This window comes from Neovison vison, chromosome 1, assembly GCF_020171115.1.
Source record: "Neovison vison isolate M4711 chromosome 1, ASM_NN_V1, whole genome shotgun sequence".
Classification (NCBI taxonomy): Eukaryota; Metazoa; Chordata; class Mammalia; order Carnivora; family Mustelidae; genus Neogale; species Neogale vison.
The window spans coordinates 282,657,279-282,681,415 of record NC_058091.1 but is presented as its reverse complement, the minus strand read 5'-3'; the positions used below and the strand labels follow the sequence as shown (position 1 = coordinate 282,681,415).

Genomic DNA, 24,137 nt, shown 5'->3' with positions numbered 1-24,137 from the left:
ATTCTGTTTTACAACAGAGGTAAAAAGGTGCTGTGCTCATTTAGGCTTAATTAGTACAGATTAAATCATGATCAGCAACAGGAACTATTCTGTAATTATTCTGCTTCTTCACTAGATGGTGCTTGTGAGCTAATTAGAAAAAAAGATTGGGTTTATGGTTTATTCACTGAAGGGGAAGCAAGGGGAAAATTTGTGAATTAAATAGAATAAGGCTATGAAAAATTAGAAAAATTTAAGACAGCTCTTTAGAGTTATTAGAGCACTTGGAGAAAATCTCATCTTCCTTTTTGGTAAAAATATTAAGCTTTTGAAAGAAAAAAATTCTTATTAAGAATAATCAGTAAATTTTGAATGTATTGTGGGCTAACCGTCCAAACCTAGTGAATTAAAAAATTCTCTTTCCTCTCCTTAAAATGTAGCATTAATCTTTGGCTGGAAACAAAACCATTTAAATTGTTACATGTGGAGAGTAATTGTTCCATTACATAGTGTTACTTGTGAAATGGGTTATTGTCTGGATTTTAAATGGTGTGATAGAATATTCCTTTCTTTTCATTTAGAGGCTTTCAAGTGTAGGAGTTGAATGAGAAGGTTCTGGATTCATACTGCTTGACTTTACTCCAGATCTGCCCCTTCCTAGCTGTGTAGTCTTGGGAATTCCCCTCTCTAGACTTCCTTTCCCTCATCTTGGAAAAAGAGGGTGCCATAGTTTCCACCTTACTGGATTGTTGTGACAATATATAAAAAAAGACTTAAAATGGTGCCTGGCACACAGTAAGCCCTCCAAAAATGTTAACATTCTTGACATTTCTCATCATGTTTCACTTACCAGTGAAGACTGATATATTCCGAGTCACAAAACAATCTTGGAAAAAGTCACTTTAATTAAGTTAGCCTTTCTTTCCTTTTTTTCTCCTTCTAGTATCCTAACCCATTACTGCTCTGTCTTTATCTATGAAACTCACTTATATTTACCAAGTGTTTATTTAGGGGACAGACGTCCCTTCAAGCTCAGCTGAGGCATTCATGTTCTTGCTCTGGGGCCATGCTAATCGTCTCTATATTGTTCCAATTTTGGTACACATGCTGCCAAAGCGAGCACAAGGCATTTATGTTCTAATGTGCGGTGTTTGGGATAGCTTAGCTTCTTCTGAACTTCAGGAAAAGACGGTTTCATTTTCTCATTGTAGCTCCTGAGATTGAATGAGTGCAGTGACCGACAGCAAACTTCTCCCCGAGAAGCTTCTGTTGCTCTCAGAACCTGAAGGATGCTACAGTAAGTATCACAGCTAAGAAAGAAAAGAGTGTGAGGAGGAAATTATTCCAAGGAAATATGTATTCTTCCCCAAATGGTGGCAATATGGATGTGAAAAAGAAAAGGACATACATTTGAATGGATACGTTTTAAACTGCAGACAGGCTATGTCCACGTCTAGGAAGAATCAGGAACAAAATCACCAGTTACCATTTCTGTTTACACTTATACGTGTAGTGTACGTGGATCCCCACGCCCCAACCCACAGTTGTCATCACGTGATGTGACTGACAGACCTGTGTCCTTTGTGCTGAAAACTAGGAGATGATCTGTGGAGGAAAGGTAAGTGATTTCCTTGGTGGACCATGACTGCCTCAAGACAGCCGGTATTCACCAAGGGGTTACTCTGCTGTCACATTCAGTGCTCACTCCGCCTCCACGAAGTAGCCAATGTTATCATCTCCAGTTGCCATTATTACCATTCTTCCCGTTAAGGAAATGGGTATTTGGAGACGTTCAATAGCTTTTCCTAGATTGCAAGTGAGCAAGCGGCTGAGCTACTATTCAAACCCCATTCTGACTCCAGAGCCTCAGGATTTTATCCATTTTCCTGAGATGTCAGTTCAAACAAAGACCTTGTTCGAATTGATTCTGGAAGTATAGGCAGCACCCTAAATGGCACATTTCCTAATTGGTCTTCCCTGCTGAGACATTAGCTTGTCAACATAGGGCATTATCCCTCATTAGTTCCTCGCATGCCTGAGTAGTCAAAGAATCCAACTGTCCTTCCTAATTTGAAGACGATACCGCCGCATGTGTGCTGTGGCTCAGAAAAACCAACATCTGACAAGCAGTTCTTTCCGCATCATGTATACATGCAGATCGCTTGCTGGTTTGTGGCTCAAACCTCTGTCGGCAGAGCCTTGCTTCTGTATTTTGTTCTGCCAAAGTGTGGTTAGCTGAAGCTTAGTTTGAGAAAGGCTTCACTATCACCGAGCCTGTATGCTCACCAGGGCCTCGTCTGTTCCGGTCCCTAGCCACTCCTAGCATTGCCTCACCATCGTCAGTCAGGACGGAAGGATCATCAGAAGTCTTTTGGTTTCCCAGGTTTTATAGGCAAGACCTGTTTAAACAGTGTTCCGAGGTCCCTTTTAAGTACATGTGTGGTCCATTAGACCTGAGTCACGATGATTCACTATTTCAAGGCTCGTGGACAGAATGACCTGCCAAACTTGGTTACTGAGTCTTGCCATTTGTTTTCTCAGCCCCGAGATACTTGCTCATTGGACAGGAGATGGTGGTCATGGTTCAGAGATATAGGGAGGTGTGGTCACTCCCCCTGTTTTAGAAAACTTCCCTGTGGGTTAGGTGCTTGACTCCTCTTCCGGGGCCCATCAGTCTATAATTCTTACCTAGTCACCCTACGATCAACTGTCTGGCAGAAACTCAGCTGATGGCTGGGATGAGGGGTGAACTTGGTGACAGCGGCTCATAAGAGCTTGGCATTCATCTGCCAAATAGGCAGCTGAACTCATCCGCATGGTACATTATCACCCCTTCTCCTCCTCCTCCTTCTCTTTCTGGACCACATTTCCTGCATCCCGTAAGCCAGGTGTTAGGTTAGCCAGGGTTTCTCAACCTCAGCATCTTCAATATGCTAGTTGGGACAAGCCTTTGTTGCGGGAGGTTGTCCTGCATGTTGAAACAGCATCTGATCTTTATCTACTACATGCCAAGAGCACTTTGTCCTTCTTTCCTAGGTGTGATAATAAAAAATATCTCCAGACACTACTAAATGTCTCTAGAGGGGCAAAATTGCCCCTAGTTGAGAACCACTGGTCTAAGGATATTGTTAAATTTAATCCTCATAATAATTCTATGAAAAAGAATTAATATTTCCCATTTTACAGGTGAGAAAACAGAGGCTTATAATGTTAAGAATTTGTTGAGGGTCATAAAAAGAGTGAATTCTGAAGCTGAGATAGTAGCACAAATCTGACTTTAAATCCTGACGTCTTTACCTCTATGCCATACTAATTACTATTACATGAATTTTCGGTTCTTTTACTTATGCAGGTATTACTTATTTCAGTGTCCTCTGAAAGTCCACTCCCAGATCATAGTTAACTCCTTTCAGTTCTTGCATATATTTTATTTTTTCATTATTCTCTGCCTTTGCACACATGTTCCTTCTGCCTAGATTAACTTTGCTGCCTCTCTCCATCTAAAGAAAGCGAATTCATCTTGTAGCCCGAGTTCTAATGTCACCTCTTGTATGACACCCGACCTGGTCACTGTACATGTACCTACCCACTCCCACTCCCACAAGTTGCCAGAGTATTTTGTATTTACAGGTAGAACACGGATGTAATTTTGAGTGACCTTTAAAAACATAGAATGGAAAGAAATAAGATCATATTCTAAGAGTTAAAATGTGTGATAAACATACTCTAATCAGATTAGAGATTTATGGAGTTACTTGAAAGAGACCAAGCTGTCCCTGGTTTAAAAGCCTTGGTTATTTCCTGATAAAAGGATTGCTGTATCCAAAGAAAAGGATTTGTGCATTAGAATAGGGCTTGGACTCATAGAAATAAAGTCAGAAGCGCCTGGTCCTGATCCATCCCAGCACCATCCAGGGGCAAAGTGTCTTCTGTCGGACAGCTGAGTGGTAGAGCCTGATTTTGTTGGGTGTTTGACCCTCCACCACACCATTGTTTCCCTAAGGATGGAACCCATACCACAGGGCAGAGAGGAGATGATGTACATAATACATGCACGTCCTTAAATAACATAGACTCATATGGCAAAAATGTGATCACATTCTGATACATGAAGCAAAAAGTTTCATTTTGGGGCCAGTGTGTGTCTTGAACACCTTTAATACCAATCTCCCTTTTGAGCATAGAGAGAGCAGGATTTGTGCCCATGTCCCTTTGCAAATAATAATTTCTACTTATATTATCATGTAGTTTCCATTTATTCTTGTTTCTATAATATGTTTAGTTCAATCGATCAAAGGCAAGTTATATTAGTTTTCCATTTATGGTAGTGATTTAATGTTTCTTTTAAAAGCAGCAAGTTAATGAAATCAATCAATTTCTTTTTTTTTAAATTTAAATTCAATTTATATCGACATGGATGGAACGGGAGGGGACTATGCTAAGTGAAACAAGTCAATCAGAGAAAGACGATTATCATGTGGTTTCACTCATATGTAGGAACACAAGAAACACTCCAGAGGATCATAGGGGAAGGGAGGGAAAACTGAATGGGGAATGAATCAATTTCAAGAAAAAATGAAATAAAAAGCCAGATAGTTGTGGTAAGAAGCTATGTCAAAGTCAGGTGGAATTAGGATGACCAACTCATTGTGACAGGAAAACAGAACGTTCTTTCTTTCTTTTTTTAAGATTTTATTCATTTATTTGACAGACAGAGATCACAAGTAGGCAGAGAGGCAGGCAGAGAGAGAGGAGGAAGCAGGCTCCCTGCTGAGCAGAGAGCTGATGCGGGGCTCGATCCCAGGACCCTGAGATCATGACCTGAGCCGAAAGCAGAGGCTTAATCCACTGAGCTACCCAGGCACCCCTAAGCAGCTTTCTTTCTTTCTTTCTTTCTTTTTTTTTTTTTTAAGATTTGAAAACAGAACATTCTGAATCCTGCTTCAGTCCTGTGTAAACGGAGATGGCTGTTCACCCTAAGTAGAATACAAAAGTGTTTGGTGGTCCACAAACACTGTATTACTCATTCAGACTGCGAGAAATGCAAGTCAGCCCAGATAATTCTAATGAAGAGATGTACAGAGGTGTGGGCAGGTTGAGGGAACAAACTGGATACTGAGGTGGTCCACAGAGACTAGCAACAACTGGAAACAATCGCTTATCTGGAGGCTGAAGACCCAAGGCGGAGGAAGTGGGGTTTGCAGGCTCAGGGCCCAGGCAGTGATGCTGGAGCCTAAACGATGAGGTTCCTAGTGGTCTTGAGGGATGAGGGTTCTGCCAGGAGAAGTGGAACCAAGCAAGGAGAGACCAAGGAGGAAACATCTCAACTTTACTTTTTTCCCACCCTCTGATTTCCTGCTGATGAATCTCAGTACTTGAAGCCAAACCAAAGCCTCTGGCAAGGAGGGTAGGGGGTTCCTGCAGGACCCTGGGGCTAACCTCTCTAGACAAGAAGTGAGGCAAAGAAGAGCTGACAAGGAAAGGAGCCGAGTAAAACCACATAGGAGTCCAAGTTCATTAGATCATCATCTAGTATGGCTTGTCATGTAGGTATAGGAAGATAATAGGCTGGTCAGCCTGACCCATAGTATTTTTGGTTTTTTTTCTCATTAAATGTTAATGAATCATACATGTTGGTTTTATAAACCAGGCTTTTGTGAGCTTTGTCAGAGTAATTTTTTCCTGAGTCTGATAAACTCCGGGATGTTGGAATTGTGTTTCTGAGAGACAGAGTCCGGGTCCGGTGAATTTTCCAAGCAAATGTCACCTTGTGCTAGATTGCATAAACCGTCCACTGGCCTCCCTCAGATGAACACTACACCTTAACCTCACAGTTGCACAAGTTCTCCTCCTTTTGTTAAAGTGTTCCAGTTACTGAAATTTTTGCATTCTTTGGGTGACCCAGTTGCTACTGTACTGAATTTCTCACCCACAAACCTGTCTTGCTTGTGAACCAGACTGTATCTCGTACTACCCAACCCATGATGGTGTTTAGGTCCGGAGTCCTTAGTGGGTCACATAAAGTTCTTTGAAATTTGGGTCTTGAGTTCCTCTTTAGTTTAGTTTTCATGGTATATCTTTTTTGATAGTTTTACTTTCAACTTTTCTATGCCCTTATGCTTTGGATCTGTTCTTTGTAGTTTTTTGTTCAATTTAATTTTTAAAAATCCAGCTACATAGACATACACTGATTCATAACCACACACATATCTCTACCTATTTCTTTCTCTATCTGTATATATTGGAAACCACGAGCTCACACCAGTATCTATTAATTGCAATGTGACTCTATTTTTTTTCTCTTTCCACATTTGTAACTTAAAAGCGAGGAAATTTGCTCTCAGTACCCTAAATGAATTTACTTATTTGACCAACCCCCCAGTTGGTATCCAGATTCCTGATGCTGCTGTTGCACCTGCCCTGGTGGATGCTCTTGTTTCTGCCCTGGAGCTCCAGTAGCTCATGCCCACCTGCTCCTCTTATATAGACCTTTGTTCGGCTTGGCCTTTGACACCCACATGCAGCTGTCTCTCTGCATGGAAACCTCTTCAGCTCAGATTCTTATTTATTTATTTATTTATTTTAAAAGATTTTATTTATTTATTTATTTGACAGAGAGAGATCACAAGCAGGCAGAGAGGCAGGCAGAGAGAGAGGAGGAAGCAGGCTCCCTGCTGAGCAGAGAGACCGATGTGGGGCTTGATATCAGGACCCTGAGATCATGACCTGAGCCTAAGGCAGTGGCTTAACCCACTGAGCCACGCAGGCGCCCCTATAGCTCAGATTCTTATTTCCCCCTGCTGGGCTGACCCTAGATGTGGACATGCTCTTCATCTTTCTTAGGTCTTAACTTCTGCAACTTGGTCCCTTACCTGTATAGACACACTCCAGTGTCTAGAATGGATATCCTCCTTACCTCACTTGGATTCTGATACTCCTTGGCTACACCCCCTTGTGAAGGTCTTCTTTTCCCTGTTTGGGCTCTTGAGCCTACTGCCTCATACCTGTTGGTTCCCCACACCCATGTGGACTCCTTCATCTTTCACAGGAGACCCCTCTGTTGGACATCCTACATCGGACTGCCCTATTGCACGGTTGTCCTTATTACCCTACTTGGGCTCTGACGTCCCTTGCTGGACTCTTCTTTCATGCTGGTCTTCTTTGCACTATGCTTGAGCTGTGACTTCCTATCCTGGACCACTGTTCTCTATGGATGCCTTCTTCACCCCACTTTTCCCTTCCCTCAAGGCTCTGACTCCCTATGACAGGAAGCCCTCCCAAGGGGGACAGTACTTACTCCACTCTGGTCTATGATGCCCCACTTTGGGCCACCACAACTCCCCCAATCAGGGGGATACCTACCTTGCTCTGCTTCTCCTAATTGTCTTAGAACTCAGATTTTAGGAAAGGAGAGATAAAGAATGAAAAGAAAAGGAAAGGAAAGAGGAAGGCATGACTTACATTTTTAAAAAGATCACTTTGCTGTTCTGCGGAGAGCAGACCAAAGTTGAGCAAGGGTTGAAGCAGGGATACCAGTTGGGAAGCTAATGATCTCTAAGTAGTATGGCAGTCCTTCTACTTAGTGTGTGTGAGCAGTGGCAGGGAGCAGTCACATATAGAAATCACATTCTATATTTGTTGTTGAGAGAGCGCCAACAAGATTTGTTGAGGGAATGAGTGGATATGGGTGAAAAGAATCAAGGATCGCTCCAAAGTTTTTCTCCTGAACAAGAGAGAGAGCTGCAATTCATTGGAGCAGTACTACTTGGGTACTACTTGGAGCAGAGAAGGTTTGGGATTAGAAATCAAGAGTTTAGTTTTGGACATATTAAATCTGAGATGCTTTTAATCATTCAAGTGGAAATATGTTTAAGTTACAAGAGTTCAGGGGAGAGATTGGGGTTGGGGGTCGTGAAGGTATATATGGAATTTATAGTCTTGAGCTCACCTAGGTATGAGTAGAGATAGAGAACAGAAGAGGGCTTAGTACTCCAACATTTAAAGTTTTGGAAGATAAGAAAAAATCATCAAAAGAGACCAAATAAGAACAGCTCTTCAAGTAGGAAAAGAACCAAAAGGGTGTGGTCTCTCATAAGCCGAGGGAAGAAAATGTTTCAAAAAGAAAATAATGCTGCTGACCCAGTAAACAGTAAACCTGGCGATTCAGAAGAGAGTAGGAGAATTGTAGGAAACCATGACCTTGATTTAAATGAGAGCAGATGGGAAGCATGTTTCAGTGGAGGAGTTGGCCCCCAAAGGGACCCTGAAGGGACCATGGGCAGTTCACCATTTCCAAGAGGCAGGAAGGCAGGGGAGACAGAGTAGTAGAATTGGTGGAGGAGAACACGTGGAAGGTACTCCTCTGATGGTTTCCATTTTCTCAGCGATGTTGGAACTAAGGCCCAGAACTGAGAGAGAGAAGCGTGAAGAGGTATTTGTGCTTTAATCAGAGACGCGCAAAATAAATTTCTAGGACAGTAGAACAGTGAATGGACTAGGGAGATGAGGATTGCCAGGCAGTGTCAGGGAACCTTTGTAGGTTACTGGAAATGAGTGCTAAGGGAGACCTGTTGTATGGTGGTTTGCTTTCCTCTAGGCACACTGGGTTACGGAGGCTAGGCACAGAGTAGGCAGAGAGTTGGATTTGAGTAAACTAGAGATCTGTGAGAGGGGCAAGGGAGTTTACTTTGAAGAACCTAAAAAATACTAGGCTACTAAATATTGCTCATGTAAAGTTCTCAGGTCTTTAAAAATTTTTTTTAAAAAAGTTTTATTTATTTAAGTAATCTCTACACCCAATGTGGAGCTCAAACTCATGACCTGAGATCAAGAGTCACATCCTCTTCAGACTGAGCCAGCAAGGGGTTTTGTATTAAATTAATAGATCAGAATGTTTTTAAAAATGAACATGTTAGTCTTAGGGCAGATACTGAAAAACAAAATAAATACTCTCTAGTATTTATATAATATTATATATTATAATACTATATATATTATAATATGTATAATATATATTATATACTATAATACTATATAATATTATATACGCATAATACTCTCTAGTTCTATCTGTGTTGCTGCAAATGACAAGATTTTATTCTTTTTTTATGGCTGAGCAATATTCCATTGTATATATAGGCCAGTCAGAAAAAGACAAATACCATATAATTAAAATTGTACAGTCTTGTGTGAAATCACTTGATCTATTCATTTATCAAAGGTTGTCTGTATATGTGTCAGGGTCTTCATTAAAACTCTGGGGACACACAAATGAATGAGACATGATCTTTTACCGGTTTGGGGTTTGTTTGAAAAATATATTACTTGAAAAATAATATTAAAATACTTGAAAAATATTATTAAGAGTTTATACAGTAACTATAAGACAGAATCCTAAATATTAATAGGTGATAGGAATCATAGGTTCTAGATCTGACTTACCGAGCTCTAATTTTAGTTCTTCTGCATAGTAGCTATATAAATACCAGAAAGTAATTAAACTTTTCTAAATCTCAGTTTCCATGTTATACAATGGGCATGATAGTACCTATCATCAGGTGTCACTAAGATTATGCTATTTAATGATCCTTAGAAATTAGTAGTGTTATTAGCACATGATGTGTGCTTAATAAATATTAGCTATTATTGTTATTATTACTACAGATGTATAAAAAGTGTTTGTAAATGCCTAAGAAGAAGGCATGATAAATGGTAGGTTTGCAAAGCAATATGCCTACTCAAATTATCACGCATTAGAAATGACCTTACTAATAAATTTATGAAGCTCTATTATAAAAAGCGGACAATCAAATATTTACGTAACATAAAGAAATTTTAGGAGTGAGATAATGGATGAGCACACAAGGTGGGCATAGCCATGGGAACTGTGCACAGGCTGGGCAGGAATTGAGATGCAATCAGAGTGATGTGGCAAATGGACTGATGGAAATTTCAAGAGCGGTAGTAGGAAACAGAGAACTGAAATTTCCACTGACCAACTGTTCTTTTCGCCCAAGGCACTTTTAGTAATGCAATTTTGGCTTTTGTAAGTCGAGGCCGAGATCTCTTTCTACCACATCAGAGGAGGCATGTATTCAGCATTGATAAATGATCCATAAAGTATTCATGTCTTGTTACGTGTCTGAAATAGTCTTTAACATGGTTTGTTGAATTCCCTTTTCTTAGCATTGTAACAAAGTCATTTTAGAGCCTCCCGTCGAAAAAGGCTAGAACATTTCATCAGTCTGGCTCATATAACTGTAATAGCTATTACTTATTTAGTCCTCATTATGTGTTTTACGAAGCATGTGTGTGTGTGTGTGTGTGTGTGTTTAGAGTTTTCTTTAATCCTTACAATAGCTTTGCTAAGAGGCATTTTCATATCCATGTGACAGATGAAGGAAGTGAGACCCAGACAGTTAAACAGCCTGCCATGGGATGGCCACCTGGACACCTGGGCAGGGACGAAAGCAGGATTTGAATGCGTGTTGGCCTGACTCCAAGATCTGTAGGCATTCTGGACTCAGAAGCAGTTTTCAGGAGGTTGGATCTTGTCAGGTAACGTGGCATAACTGCACCTTTCCCGCCGATGTTCATGTCATAATTCTCTTTTCTCCATAGTACCAAATAGTTCATAAAGGGATTTAAGATGTTGTTTGGGGATCATTTGATTGTGTTGTTTGCACATCCAGCCTGCTAGCCCCGAAGCAGAGGATTGCAAAATCGTCACATAGTCTGTCTGTGTATTCTATTTCTAATCAGATCCTTCTGTGATACGATCCATGGAGAAAGCGGTGGTGCCAGAGCGGGGTTGTAAATCCAGTTTATGCATCTTGGGGATGTCTCAATTTTCATTCAGCCCTGATATCTACATATTGTCATTGTTCTGGAACATCCGCATGAAGGGTCCTGACAAACACAGTCCTCAATCTGATAGACGTTAACTCAGTATGACCTTTAACCCAGGCTGGCCCTCAGTCAAATGCTTTTATGATGTCACTAGCTTGTGGAACCACTGATACACATTGCCTATTAATTTTTAGGGCTGAATTCAATCCTTTATTTCCTCGGCCTGGAGGCAATGTAGAATTGGGATACTCAGTGAGGAAGAAGGATGGAAGATAAACAGAGCATCCTCTGAGTGTGAGGGGGTATTTACTTCTTAGACATATCAGGGAAGATCAGGTAGACAGGTTCCAGATAGGGCTGTGGATTGACAATGTCACACCTGAACTTGACCAAGAGGTTTTTTTTTTTAATTTTTAATTTTTTAACATTTCTTTTCAGTGTACCAGAATTCATTGTTTATGCACCACACCCAGTGCTCCCTGCAATACGTGCCCTCCATAATACCCACCACCTGGTTCCCACAACCTCCCACCCCCCGCCCCTTCAAAACCCTCAGATTGTTTTTCAGAGTCCATAGTCTCTCATGGTTCACCTCCCCTTCCAATTTCTCTCAACTCCCTTCTCCTCTCCATCTCCCCTTGTCCTCCATGCTATTTGTTATGCTCCACAAATAAGTGAAACCATATGATAATTGACTCTCTCTGTTGACTTATTTCACTCAGCATAATCTCTTCCAGTCCCGTCCATGTTGCTACAAAAGTTGGGTATTCATCCTTTCCGATGGAGGCATAATACTCCATAGTGTATATGGACCACATCTTCCTTATCCATTTAAGATTTCATTTATTTGGGGCACCTGGCTGGCTCAGTGGGTTAAAGCCTCTGCCTTCGGCTCAGGTCATGATCCCAGGGTCCTGGGATCGAGCCCCGCATCGGGCTCTCTGCTCAGCGGGGAGCCTGCTTCCTCCTCTCTCTCTGCCTGCCTCTCTGCCTACTTGTGATCTCTGTCTGTCAAATAAATAAATAAAATCTTTAAAAAAAAAGATTTCGTTTATTTATGTGAAAGAGAGAAAGAGAATGCATGTGGATGGGGGAAGAGAAGAGGGAGAGGGATAAGTAGACTCTGTGTTAAGTGCAGAGCCCATGTAGGTCTCCATCCCACAATCCTGAGATGATGATCTAAGCCCAAACCAAGAGTCAACCTTTAACTAACTGAGCCACTGGGGAGCCTCCTGCCAAGAATTTGAAAAAAAATCTTTTTACTCAGGAAATTTTGAAACATCCATACAAGCAAAGATAATTAGTAATGAACTCCAATATAGCCATCACTCAGCTTTGACAATTGTTAGCCATTTCCCAATTTTATTTTAACTCTGCCCCCATGCCTTGGCTTGCTTCCACTTCCCACCAAAGACTGGGAGCAAATTCCAAACTTTATATCATTTGATCTATAAATACTTCAGTGTATATCACTAACAGATAGGGCTTAAAACTATTATCACAATACTATTGTCATAGCTAATATGACTCTCTCTCTATATATATTATATATATACACACACATGCACATACACACACACAAATATAATTTGTTTAGGAATAAACCTAGTAACAAATGTAAAGAATCTATATAAATGGGCACCTGGGTGGCTCAGTCGTTAAGTGTCTGCCTTCGGCTCAGATCATGATCCCGGGGTCCTGGGATCAAGCCCAGCATTGGGCTCCCTGCTCATCAGGAAGCCTGCTTCTCCCTCTTCCACTTCCCCTGCTTGTGTTCCCGCTCTCTCTGTGAAAAAAACCCCTGATCTTTATTGAGAGACATAGTGTGCTCTTAGAGAAAAAAAAAAAGCACAACTATACTCATCAATGCTCATCATGGTAAATGTAGTCTTTATCCCCATCACCTATTTCACCCACTTCCCCTCTGGTAACCACAAGTTTGTTCTCTATATGTGAGTCTGGTTTTTTTTGTTTACCTCCTTTTTTCTATGTTTTACTTCTTAAATTCCACATATGACTGAAATCCTACGTATTTATCTTTCTCTGACAGACTTGTTTCACTTACCATTATGCCTTCTAGCTCACCCATGTTGTGTCCAATGACAAGACTTCATTCTTTTTTATGGCTGAGTAATAGTCCATTGTAGATATATACTATATCTTCTTTATCCATCCATTTATTGATGGACACTTGAGTTGCTTCTATAATTTGGCTGTTGTAAATAATGCTGCAATAATAAACAGAGTGGGGCGGGGGGAACCCTCCTACACTGTTGGTAGGAATGCAAGCTGGTGCAACCACTCTGAAAAAAAGCATGGAGTTTCCTCAAAAAGTTGAAAATAGACCTACCCTACAACCCAGCAATCGCACTACTGGGTCTTTACCCTAAAGATACAAATGTAGTAATCTGAAGGGGCACGTGCACCCAAATGTTTATAGCAGCAATGTCCATAATAGCCAAACTATGGAAAGAACCTAGATGTCCACCAACAGATGAATGGATAAAGAAGAGGTGATATATATATATATATTGTATATATATATATATATACAATGGAATACTATGCAGCCATCAAAAGAAATGAAGTCTTGCCATTTGCGACGATGTGGATGGAACTAGAGGGTATTATGCTTAGCGAAATAAGTCAATTGGAGAAAGACAGTTAACTATCATGTGATCTCCCTGATATGAGGAAGTGGAGATGCAACATGCGAGGTTTGTGGGGTAAAAAAAGAATAAATGAAACAAGATGGGATTGGGAGGGAGACAAACCATAAGAGACTCTTAATCTCACAAAACAAACTGAGGGTTGCCGGGGGAAGAAGGGTATGGAGAGGGTGGTTGGTTATGGACACTGGAGAAGGTATGTGCTATGGTGAGTGCTGTGAAATGTATAAACCTGGTGATTCACAGACCTGTACCCCTGGGGCTAATAATACATTATATGTTAATTAAAAAATAATAAACAGAGGGGTGCATATATCTTTTTAAATTACTGTTTTTGTATTCTTTGGGAACATAGCCAGTGGTAGAATTACTGAATTATATGGTCATTCTATTTTTAATTTTTTGAGGAAACTCCATACTGTTTTTCACAGTGGCTGTACCAGTTGGCATTCTCACCAACAGTGCACGAGGATTCTTTTTTCTTCACATCTTGGCCAACTTGTTTTTTCTTATGTTTTTGTTTTTTTGATGTTAAAAATTTCTTTGCTTTGTGAGAGCCCTCTTCAGCCAGTGGGCTCATTCGAGTTCATTTCTGTGTCTTTATGGCATGTCCCCAGTGTTATCTTACAGCTTTTTTCCTTTCTCTTTCTTCCTTCCTTCCTAAGGTTTTATTTATTTATTTATTTATTTAGAGAGCAGAGAGAGCACATGGGGAGGGGCAGAGGGAAGGGTGAGAGAAGCAGTCTCCCCGATGAGCAGGGAACCCAAGGCGGGGCTCGATCCCAGGACCCTGGGATCGTGACCTGAGCCAAAAGCAGACACTTAACCGACTGAGCCCCCCAAGCACCCCATCTGACAATTTTCTTGACCTCTGGCATGACAAGTTCCCAGGCTCATCTTGTATATTACTTGCCCAACCTACAAAGTGGTGTTTTGAGATCTGGTCGTGAGGTGTGCTCATTACTACTGAATTGTCATTTTTCCCAGGCCCTTTTAGATATACTTAATAAATATTTGTTTTTTTTATGAAGAGAAAGTAAATTATTAATTCATTTGGTATTTCATACTCAAATGTAAGATTACAGGGTTTTTATTTTATCACTTTTGTATTATTATTATTGTTATTGTTATTGTTACTATTTTAAAAGTAAGCTCCATGCACAGCATGGAGCCCAGTGTGGGGCTTGAACTCATGACCCTGAGATCAAGACCTGAGCAAAAACTGAGAGTCAGACACTTAACCAACTAAGCCACCCAGGCACTCCAACACCTCTTTTCTACTGAAGCTTGATTTCCAAACACATTAATGTTTAATCATTTATTTTATCCAAATAAATATAAAATCGGATTAATATATAACAGTTTCAAAATAACAATGATATTATCAGTACTAACAATAAGACATTTAAATGTAGTTTAGGATTTTTTTCTCTGTGTCCTTAGGATATATTCCACTATTGATATGTAATACAAATACTATATTTTAAAATAATTGAAACAACACTTCTCTCTATAGTCATGCTATTAACTTCATATTTGGTTAGGTATTTATTTATTTATTTGTTTATTATTTTTAGGCTTACTTATTTTTAAATTTGGAAATTACTTTTCAAAAAGTATTTCTGTTCTTGGTTATGAGAAATATTTACATGTCCAAAATTAAACCCCTAAACTATATTCAGGTAAATCTGGCTTCCCTCCCTGTTCCTTCTCTGTTTGTTCCTCTCACCACCAAGTGTGACCCTCCCTTTTTTAAATTTGTTTTTCATTTGTTTTATTTATTTTCAAAAATACAAATAAATACAAATCTACAGTTGCGTATTCTGGGCAAAGGATACCATGCTTTAAAAGTTTTTGTACCTTGTTTTTCCCATTTTATATATATTTTGGACTTTTCCCTAGCCTTGAGAAGGGATTACACTGACCAACTTCTAAATTTTATCCCACGTTGTGAGTGGCAAATGGTATGTTGCAGTTTTGCTTTACATTTCTCTTATTATGGGTGAGATTGAGCAGATAGCCATTTAAACAGGATCATTTGCATTTCATTTTGTATAAAGCATTGGTTCTCAAACTGCGGGTGATTTTGATCCCTGGGGACATCTGGCAATATCCAGACACATTTTGTGTTGTCACGACGGGAGGGCAGCACTACTGGAATCTCACAGATGCGGGTCTCTCACGACAAAGGATTAGCTGCCTGAAAACGTCAGTAGTGCCGAGGTTGAAAAACTCTCTTGTCAACATATCTATTGATTATTTCTCATATGAAATTTTATTTCTTGTTCGTTCCTCATTGTTAGAAATACTGCGTGGGGTGTGTTGTCATGGTTCACCAAGACTGATATTCCCACCTATTGAACTTATTCCCATGAGGCTTGGCTTTGGTCAGTAGAGCAGGAACTGGAGTGCGTTCTCAGTAGATGCTTTAAAGAACCAGCCCCTGGTGAGACACGTCCCTTTTTTCTTGCCTCCGTGATTGGGAAAGTGTGGGCAGAGATGGCCTCCATCAGTCTGGGTCTCTGAGGCAGTATGATTACAGTATTCCCCATTGACCAATAATGGACATGCAGTGTGAGTGAGAAATAATGTTTTAGTGCCATTGGGATGTTTCAGGTTGCTTGTTACTACGGCAAAATCTCTCTCTCTCTTTTTTTTTTTAGGATTTTATTTATTTATTTGACAGACAGAGATCATAAGTAGGCAGAGAAGCAGGCAGAGAGAGGGGGAAGTAGGCTCCCCGTTGAGCAGAGAGCCCGATGCGGGGCTTGATCCCAGGACCCTGGGGTCATGACCTGAGCTGAAGGCAGAGGCTTAACCCACTAAGCCACCCAGGTGCCCCTACTATGGCAAAATCTAATCTATTTTGGTGGATATGATCTTTTCATATTGAGGCTGTTATTAATGCTTTCTGATACATATTGCAAATACGCTTCTCAGTTTGTCATGTGTGTTTTTACTTTGCTAATGGAACCTCTTGCCTTCCAAAAAATTGTTATTTTTAAATTTATAGAGAATGTAGTGAAATGTGTCAGTCTTTTCCCTTAATGTGTCTGGGTTCTGAGTCACAGTTAAGAAAGTTTCCCTCAAACCCAGATAATTCAGAAATTCAGTCATGCTTTTCTGTTGTTCTGGTAACAGCAACTGTATTATTATTATTATTATATCAGAAAAAAGCATGACTGGATTTTGAACCCAAGTCTCATACCAAGTGTATTAGGGATCTAAATATAATAATACCATATTATTATAATTATAGTTTTGCTTTTGTGGACATTGCTGCTATAATATTGGGGTGCATGTGCCCCTTTGAAGCATTGTATTTGTATTCTTTGGATAAACACCAAGTAGTGTAATTGCTGGAATGTAGGGTAACTCTAACACCTGCCCTGGGCTGAGGCCAGGCTCTTCCAGGGGTCTCTTAGGCCCTCACCTGTCACATAGCAATCCAGGTAAAATACAGCCCATATATGAAATCATAAGCTAAAGCCTGAGGAGTTGTTTTTAAAAATCAAATTTAACCATTTTCATAATTGGTCCCTGGAGAATGTGGAGTGCCTGGTTGCCTCTTCTAGACCCATAGCTTATCTTCTCCATGTGTGGTTTCCATGTCACTGTTCATAGAAACAGTACAGGCCAGCATCCTCAATCTTTGCCCTTGCCGTCAGCTTCATCACAGCACGGTGGCCTTCCCCTGCTGCCCAGGCATACCATTTCCAAGGGCAGGAGGAGGCTGTCTCCTGCAGGCCATCTTTGCTTTGACTGTCTTAGGTGATGAGTAGCCCTTCTACTTTGCCGCCTAACAGCTTCCTATCCCTGTGCTGCTAACATGGTCCAGGGTCTGGGACCTACTTTTTCTTTGTTCTTTATAATCTTGTTTAAAGAAAATCAGTATCTCCCAACCTTTAAAAAAGAAAAGAAAAGAAAGTAAAATAAGATAAAATAATAAAAGTATGCCTTGGGTTATTACCATTTTGATAAGACAAGGAATGATTCTTACTTTTTTTTTTAATTAGTGGAAAATCTGAGTCCTTACTCTATTGCAAACTGGCCATAAGACCCTAGACTACCCACAAATTAATCTGTAACCAAATTTTCCCTTTTGGAATAAAGAGAACAGATTTTGTTTGAGATTTTGGATTGAGGGATGAGAAGGACTATAAAATGCAAGCCAGTGGGCTGCTATTTTTCAACTCCTCATTGTTAGTTTATATATTTTATAAACAGTTTCTCCTTAACATTTTCCTCTCTCAAAGCACATAATCTCTTTTTTCAATTCTTGTCTCATATTACATTGCATGAGACAAATTCCCTACAGTACAGAACATTCTGAAAAATTGCTAGAAAATAATACGAGATATAATAGGAAAACTGAGACCATATATTCTTAATTACATACAACCAAATGTATATAAAAAGCACAAACCTAGCTTAACTTTGCTTGTGAAAATTGGGGTAAATGAAATCCTATAGGAATTAACCACAGATTACAAGGTTTATAAATGGGTGTTCCCATGGAACAGAACCATTTCTGGAACAGGTTTTAAAATGATCAGTGCAAGTGAAATTATCCCTGGCAAATAGTTGTGGTGTAACCTGAATCCAGGACATGAAGCATTAATATTTCATCCATTTTTTCTGCAAATACAAAGCTTCCTCCTTAAGTTCGTTTTGCAAAGCAGTAGATATGCTTGAAAATGGAAAATAATGGTTGCTTTTTATTGCTATTCCATTTTTAATTGACAATTTCTACAAATAGCTTTTTTAATTAAAAAGAAAAACTTTCAAATAAGATTTTGTTCTCCCCACACTGTCAGAGGAAGTGGTGTGTAGGGTTATGATGTTAAGCATGGAGCTTGGAGTGATACTGCTTGGTCAGATCCTGAGTCTGCTGGTCTCTGGCTATGTGACTTGGACAATTCAATAAGCCAGTTAATCACAGCTTTGACGTAAGAGGGTTGACACAAAGATTAAATAACTTTTTAAATGTTTAGAACAAAGTCTAGCAAATAGTAAGCTCTATAACTCTTTGATAAATTTTAAAAACGTTTATGTACTCCACTTTACTGTCTTTCTCAGTATCTTCGTTCAGGTGATATTAAGTCAAAATCAACATAAAAGATGTCTTCAGGAAGGGGTCGGGATGGAGGAAGAGAGCCCAAGCTAGGAAGGGCACAGTCTACTCTGCTTGCTGTAGTAATGGTGGAGGGATTTATAGGTTGGTTTTTCTCATATGAATCTCAGGTCTTTCCACCATCTGGTGAACTTACTGCTTTCCATCCACTGAGATGTTTTCTGAGTCTGCCCAGTAATATGAAATTGGAGTTTGTGGAGCTTGCTGTGCAGACAGCTCAATTTGATGCCTCTGAGGGAAAGCCTTGGGAGCAGAAATGACAGTGAATTCATGACAAATCAGCGATAGAATGTTCCTTTAAAAATAGAGTTAACCCTGTCTACTGATACTCTGCTTAATGGAATCCTCAGTCACTTCCATTTCATAGAATGCTTGTTCGTGCTAGTTAACTAGCTCTTTTTACTGAAGCTCAAGTCCATATGCAAACTATGAATACTTGGAAATAGGAGATAATGGGAGTGTCTGTCTTTTGAATTATATTGGACTCAAAGAAAAATGAGAATAATACAACTCAGCATCCATTTTCCATTATTCCTTTTCATACAATTCCCAAAAGAGAAACAAAACTCCCTTCACTTACAGGGATATGTTTTTCTCTAGTCCTTGGTCTCCACTAATAGTTCTGTAGTTCAAGCTCGGGAGACCACAAATGGGAACTCAGGCAACTGTGCGCGGTAGTACCAATGGCATAATGAATCCTTAGGGGCAGTGCACAATTGTTTACTTTCACAGAAAATTCTAACTGTCTATGCTTGTGGAGAGGAGTTAGTAACATAAAGTACTGGTAGGAGATGAAGTGCATGCTGGAGCAAATCCAGGTAAAATGTCTCCTGCTATGACTCTCCTAAAAGACTTGAAGTCTGCATGTACTGTAGCTATTTCATAGCATTCCCTTACTAACCCATTTCCTTTATTCAACAAATATTTATTGAGCACTTACTACATGCTATGCACTCTTCCAGGGCATGGGGATACTGTGGAGGATGAAGCACGAAGCTTACATTCTAATGGAGGAAAGTATATAATTATGTAATGTCAGGCAGTGATCAGAGATTTGAAGATAAATATAGCAAGGTAGGTGGCTATTTTAAGTATGATAATTAGGGAAGGTTTCTCTACTGAGAGGATGTTTAAGCAGAGGCTTGAGTAGAGTAAAGGAGGGAACCAAGGACTTCTGGAGAAGCGTTCAGGAATAAGGAGCAGTAGAAGGAAAGGTCAGTAGTTGGAGGCTTCTTGGTGCAGTAGAGGAACAACCAGAAAGGGAATTTAGCTGGTGGGGCAAGAGTAAGGAGAATGTCTGGTAATGAGATTGGAAATGTGGCCAAGGGCCAGATTACGTAGAACTTGATTGGCCATGGACTTCATTCTTTGTATGAATGGAAGCTGATGGAAGGTTCTGAACAAGGGAATGAAACAAAGTAGCTTACTGTTTTCACAATTCATTGGCTGCTGTGTGAGAAGTGGAATGGAAAGGCCAGGAGTGGAAGCAGAGACCAGCTGGGGGGCACTGCAGTGTTATAGGTGCCGGTTATACGGATCGGGAGAAGAACAAAGGAATAGAAAACATGTGTGGATAATCCCTCACTGGTGTTCTATTTAGAGTAGGCCTTGCGTACTTGTAGCTCTACAGATTAAGCTTTTATATAATCTCCATTGTACCTTCCTTCCAACTGGATAGCACTGTTTTAACTGGGCAAAGACAGAACATGAAACAAATCCCCATCAACAGAGAAATGGTTGATTAAACTCTGGCAAACACTTACTACAAACTATTAAGCAACCTTTAAAAGGAATGAGCTAAATTAATAGTTGGAGGGATAAAGTTTTTAAATATCTCCATTGTACTTTCTTTTTAATTGGGTAGTACTGTTTTAAGTGGGGAAAAAAACCCAGAAAATAAAATGAATCCCCATCAATAGAGAAATGGTTGATTGAAATCTGGCAAACACTTAACTATGACCTATTAGGCAACCATTAAAAGGAATGAACTGAATTGATATTTGGAGGGATTTGCATGATATACTCTTTTTTTTTTTTTTTTTTAAAAAAAGATTTTCTTTATTTGAGACATAGCCAGAGTGTGAGAGTGAGAGTAAGAGAGAGAGAACACAGGGAGAGGGAGAAGCAGACTCCTCTCTGAGCAGAGTCCAACCTGGGGCTCGATCTCAGGACCCTGAGATCATGACCTGAACCAAAGGCAGATGCTTAACTGACTGAGCCTCCAAGCTGTTCCTTCCATGATATACTCTTAAGTGAGGAAAAAAACCCCAAACATATGTATGTACGTATATATGTATGTATGCATGTATGCATGTAGCCTCATTCTTGAAAATCAGAGAATTCCTAATACCTTTATTAGTATATATATCAAATTATGTATATATACACACATATCTTTTATATATGTGTTTATATAAGACTATATGAGCATGCAGAAGATTATAAAAATATACATGCAGCTTGTTAACAGTGGTTACTTGGTTGAGAGCGGATAGGCTTTAAGTACTTAAGCAACATTTATGACCTTTAATCGCAGAAACCCTGAAATAAGGATACAGCCTAGTACAAACCAGATGGAATAAGCCTACCATGGGATACAGAGTAGAGGATCTAGAATTGTGCCTGCATGAGTCCCTTAGTCACAGTAATGAAGGGTTATTGCCAGTTCCTTATGGAGGAGGAATTGAAATTGGATAACAAAGTCCAATGTACATTTTTTATGTGGAATTTTATACAATTATGCACAGTAAAGTATATAAAATTCTCATTTAAAAAGTTTTTTGGACATAAATTGATCTAAGAAAAGATTGAATTCACAGTCCTTTGCATCTTTAGTATATGCATGATGTAAATGTACTTCTGAGCATATTAAAGAATGAAATGAGTCAATGACTTCACAATGGCATGTGTGTGTGTGTGCGTGCGTGCGTGTGTGTGTGTGTGTGTGTGTGTGAGTTCAACCATCTTGAATGGCCAAGTAGAAAAAAGATGTACAGGTTGCTAAAGACAGACTTCATCTACTTCATCAGGAATCTGCTTGCGAGAGAGGGGTGACCATACTAGGCAGAGTTTTCTTCAGCCAACATCATATACCTTATCTTTGGGGAACTTAACTCCTCTGTATTTTTGACCATAAGCCAACACTTTTCCAATGAAACCTGTGTTTAGGCAAGAACATTTGGTCTCTGTAGTAACATTTGGTAATTAAAACAATTCCTTTATTTAAACCTCCGTCACTGTGACGATGACTACACTTCAGAGGAATTCTGGGAAGAGGAGTGATTTCTTCACCTCCTGAACTCTAGTGTGTGACCATCATGAATAGACTTCTCATTCTGGCAAGTATTGCTTGGCCTTCATGGCTCCCCAAGTTGAACATTTGGCAGGTTAGTTGACTAGTAACAAAATGGTCCTTTTAATAAGCTTTGCTGATCATTGAGCTGTAATTCCTCATCTGCTTTGACTTTTACAATGATTATATGTGCGTAGTGTCTCATGGGAGATTGAGGAGAAGGAAGAGGTTTTTTTTTGTTTTTATTTTTGTTTGTTTTGTTTTGTTTTTTACCTTTTGGAAAGGCTGTTCATTCAGTTTTCAAAAAAGTGCCAGAAAACTCCATTGTTTACAAATTTTTCCATTGTGTTCTGTTTATTTGCCAAGAAAAATCTTGCACCATACCAACTTGTTTTAGTAAAACAAATGGCTCCTTTCACAATACAGCTCAGCATATTTGTATATTTACATGAGTTTTCCAGCATGCTTTGGGAGGAAAGATTCAGCTACATTTGTACATGTTTTGTTTTCCCTTGTGTGTAAGCTTTGACCTCCCAAACTAGCTCCCAGTGAACCCATAGGCCATGGATTAGTTGTAGGCATTTTGCTAAGTCCTCAGTTGGATAGAATTTTGCTGGATTCCTTGAAACATGTTTTCATGGAGCTTGATCTAGTTTTAATACCTGGATGAATTTTGGGTAGAAAAAAATAACTGTGGACTATGCCCCTTGAGCCCCACCTTCCTGGAAAGACATGAAGCTTGTTGACACTTTGTTGGCCATTATTTAATTTGTGTAGCCAATCAAATAGCAACTTGCAACAGACTCATAATCATGGTACCAGGCTATTCAGCTTGTCTGGACTGGAGATCTAGTGCTCTACATTTGGCCTTCTATATACCTCACTGATTTTATTTCGTAATACTTTTATGGTCTATAAGTAGGCTAAGAAAAAAATTTTCAGAAGCTTCCAATAATTTATAACTCATATAGTGTATTTCTTCAAGGGGGTGGAAGAGATTTTTCAATAACTCACACTTCTGAAACATAGGCACTTGCTTGTTTCGTAATCTTGGACAAATTATTTTCCTCAGTTTTGGTTTCCCCCCCTCTATAAAATCGTGGGTTTATAAGACTAATTTCATAAACCTATTGTGAAGACCAAATGAAATATAGTAAAACGTCTAGGATGGTGCCAGGCACATAAGCAGGTCCTTTGGAAGTAAGAACTGTGGCTGTGATCATTGGCATCAGGATTCACTCTGGTTAGGATGACATCGGTTATTTCTGCAGCCATGGATGCAAGGATAGGTGACGGAATCTCAGTAACAGTGAAGGGCACATAGGTCGGTGGTTATTCTGGTTCTTGATACACCAGCAGCCTCTGGAAATGGAAGTGAGAGGTTCCACAGGCACGCTTCAACACTTCTGACCCTCCCAATAAAAAGAGTGTTTTATTCATAGCAAGGGGAATTTGGCCGTCTTTGGTGATGTATTGGTTTGGGCTGGAACCAATCTTGAGGAAGTTTAGGAAATCTCAGTTCCACACTGTGAAATGAAGCATTATGTTTCCAATGACACCACTCAGCACACTGATGTTCCCTGGAGCTTGACCACACTCTACTGCGCTGGTGCCAAGAAAAAGGCCAATGCGAACCATCTATGCCTTAGGACGAACACTGTGGCCTGCATAGTTGCCAGTGTTCTGGCCAGTATAGAAAGGTCAATGATGTCACTAAAGTAGCATAGAAGATGTCATGAGGAATTTTAAAGCAGCTGAACTTCTCTTTAGGTCCCGTTTTCGAAATGTCCGTTTTGATAGTAGAGAAAGCAGCCATCAGGGAACAGCCCTCGGGGAAGAGCTTGTGCGATTCCCAGCTCTTTGCCACTTAGGGGAGGAGTGAGAGACAGACCCTGCGGTGTCACAACATGTAATGCATAGGTTCTTTTTTCTTTTTCCTTTTTTTTTTTTAAAGATTTTATTTATTTATTTGAGAAAGAGAGAGTAAGCATGAGCAGGAGGGAGGGGCTAAGGGAGAAACAGTTCCTTGCTGAGTAGGGAGCCCAATCCCAGGACCCTAGGATCATGACCTGAGTGGGAGGCAGACCCTTAACCGTTTAACCAACTGAGCCACCCCGGGGCCCCCTGGGCATAGGTTCTTGAAGAGAAGATTTCCATGAATAGTGAATCCTAGGTGGTAATCTCACGGTGGAGAGTAATAAATCAGCCAAGCTAT

General features: G+C 39.9%; 1 non-coding gene across 1 annotated transcript; it reads right to left on the bottom strand.

The window, feature by feature from the left end:
- Positions 1–993: 993 nt before the first annotated feature.
- On the bottom strand, positions 994–1,102 carry LOC122898272. Its single transcript, XR_006382945.1, has one exon. It is a non-coding gene; the product is annotated as a U6 spliceosomal RNA (small nuclear RNA).
- Between the last annotated feature and the right edge of the window lie 23,035 nt (positions 1,103–24,137).